The sequence below is a fragment of the Numida meleagris genome, unplaced genomic scaffold (assembly GCF_002078875.1).
Source record: "Numida meleagris isolate 19003 breed g44 Domestic line unplaced genomic scaffold, NumMel1.0 unplaced_Scaffold478, whole genome shotgun sequence".
Taxonomy (NCBI): Eukaryota; Metazoa; Chordata; class Aves; order Galliformes; family Numididae; genus Numida; species Numida meleagris.
In genome coordinates, this window is record NW_018364694.1 from 7409 (window position 1) to 9369 (window position 1961).

At 52.8% G+C, this 1961-nt stretch overlaps 1 long non-coding RNA gene across 1 annotated transcript; it reads right to left on the reverse strand.

The window, feature by feature from the left end:
- Positions 1-458: 458 nt before the first annotated feature.
- LOC110391736 lies at positions 459-1961 on the reverse strand. The gene is made up of 3 exons (XR_002434159.1): positions 1882-1961; positions 1222-1686; positions 459-627 (listed from the first exon to the last, which is right to left on the reverse strand). It is a non-coding gene; the product is annotated as an uncharacterized LOC110391736 (long non-coding RNA).

Below are 1961 nucleotides of genomic sequence, written 5' to 3' on the forward strand. Positions count from 1 at the left end.
CACCGGAAGCCACGGTTGCCCAGAATTGAGAGACTATAAAAACAGAAAGCGGCGGACAGCGGTTGCGCCTTTTTGAGGAGCTGCGACTCCCGAGGTGCCCAGCGCTGTGTTTGCTTGTGTTTTTGCTTACTCGAATTAATAAATACTTTTCTATGATCTGATTTAATACGGTCTAACTTAAAACAACCCACATTTCCATCACTTCTCTGGCAAAGAACTGTCTTTTCCCTGAGGCAGAGAAGGCCAGGGCTGCATAGAGGCTGAAGGCTGACGAGCCAAGGACCTCTTGCTCCTGCAACTCGGAGACCCTATCTGCTAGCTGGGTAACTGGGGACCTCTTAACCGAGCTCTATCAGCATCTGTGCGCTGCCTCCTCAGGATATGGAGGATGGTGGCCCAAGAAATGCCTCTCGTTAAAGCAGAGTGCAAAAGAGAAAGAATTGGTTCACTCACAGCTTCAAAGAACATCCTGGCGATGTCTTCAAAGGCAGACCCCAAGTCCTTTGGGCGCAGCTTTCTCACCATCTTAGCCAGCACAAGCATGCTCTCAGCAACCAGCTGGGGACAGGCAACGTCCTCCACGCATCTCTGCAGTACTTCCAGAATGGCCTTCTTGTGCTTTCGCACCTGCCAAGCCAAAGACATGACTTCCTCAGTAGCCCTGCGTTAGTCCTGACTTACGCAGCGCTGAACATGCCCCCTGATTCATGTGCACCATGCTGCGCAGACCCCATCTGTGGGAGGGGCTGTGCTGTTTTGGTCGCTCAAAGAAGAAAATCATAGGATTACAAGGATATGCAGGTAGTGTGATTGTTGGTGCAGGGGGGAGCTGAGCTGGATAAGCACAGCCTGTAGCCAAGGGACACGCCCTGCAATGCACAGACCTAGAGACAAGCTCTACATGCAGCACAGCACAGTGCAGTGCAGGCTTGGACCAACTCAGGTTAACTGTTGTGCAGCTCTCTAACTCCTTGACGCTCAATGCTCTGTGGCCATGTCTGCTATGGCTGCCAAGGACTGAAGTTACTAGTAACAAGACAAGAGCAGCTCTCACCCCAGGAAGGCGTGTTGTTTGCCAGTTTTGCCATTTGCCTCCCTGCTGGTGGCAGAGAGAGGAGGTCTTAAAAAAGGCCCCTTTGGCCTTAGCTAGCCTGCCAGAGCTCTGCACCTGGATCTCCCTAGCAAGGGGCTGCAGTCAGAGAGGAGAAAAGTTGGTCTCACCTTCTCAGATGCTCTTCTGAATGTGTTGCCCAGGCGTCTCACTGCCATCTGTCGCACAGCGTTGATTCTGTGCTGTGCTTTCTCCATCAAGATGTCCAGGACACTCTCCAGGAACTTCCTCTCTGTGATCGGTGGTTCTTTCATCCACTAAAATAAAGCGACATGTCCCTGAGCACCAAGATACAGCTTAAGCCCTGGCACAGCATATGAACAGGCATTGTGTAAAGGAGCATCCTTTGGAGTCTTAATGATGACTCTCCTCTCTATCACCCTCTTCCCAAAGAAGACGACAAGCCAAGCAGCAGTTTCTTAAGAAGAACTCTCCTCTTGCAGCTGCCTCACCTCAGCACAGAGAGCCATTGCTGTGAGCTGAAGGTTTTCTGAGTGGGAGGAGTTCAGCCACTGGGACATGGACCGCATCACACCCCTTGAGATGAGCTGGTTGCGGAGGAGGACACTGCACATCTGCTCTGGCACAAGAAGGAGACACACGGTCATGCAGGAACGACACAGCCAATGACTCACAGCTTCCCCCGCTCCAACACAGGTGATACTCTGCCCTGCAGGAGAACTCCCCAAGTGCGTGGGAAGGGTCCTGGCAGCTGTTTCCCTCAGCACAGCCATCCACAACAAGGTGAGACGGAGCCCCAAGGCTCTCACCTAGTCAGCAGACACGTGGCATCTGCATGAGCCTGGGGTTTTTCCAAGGACGCCCACATGCCCTGCCTGCACAGCAGCAG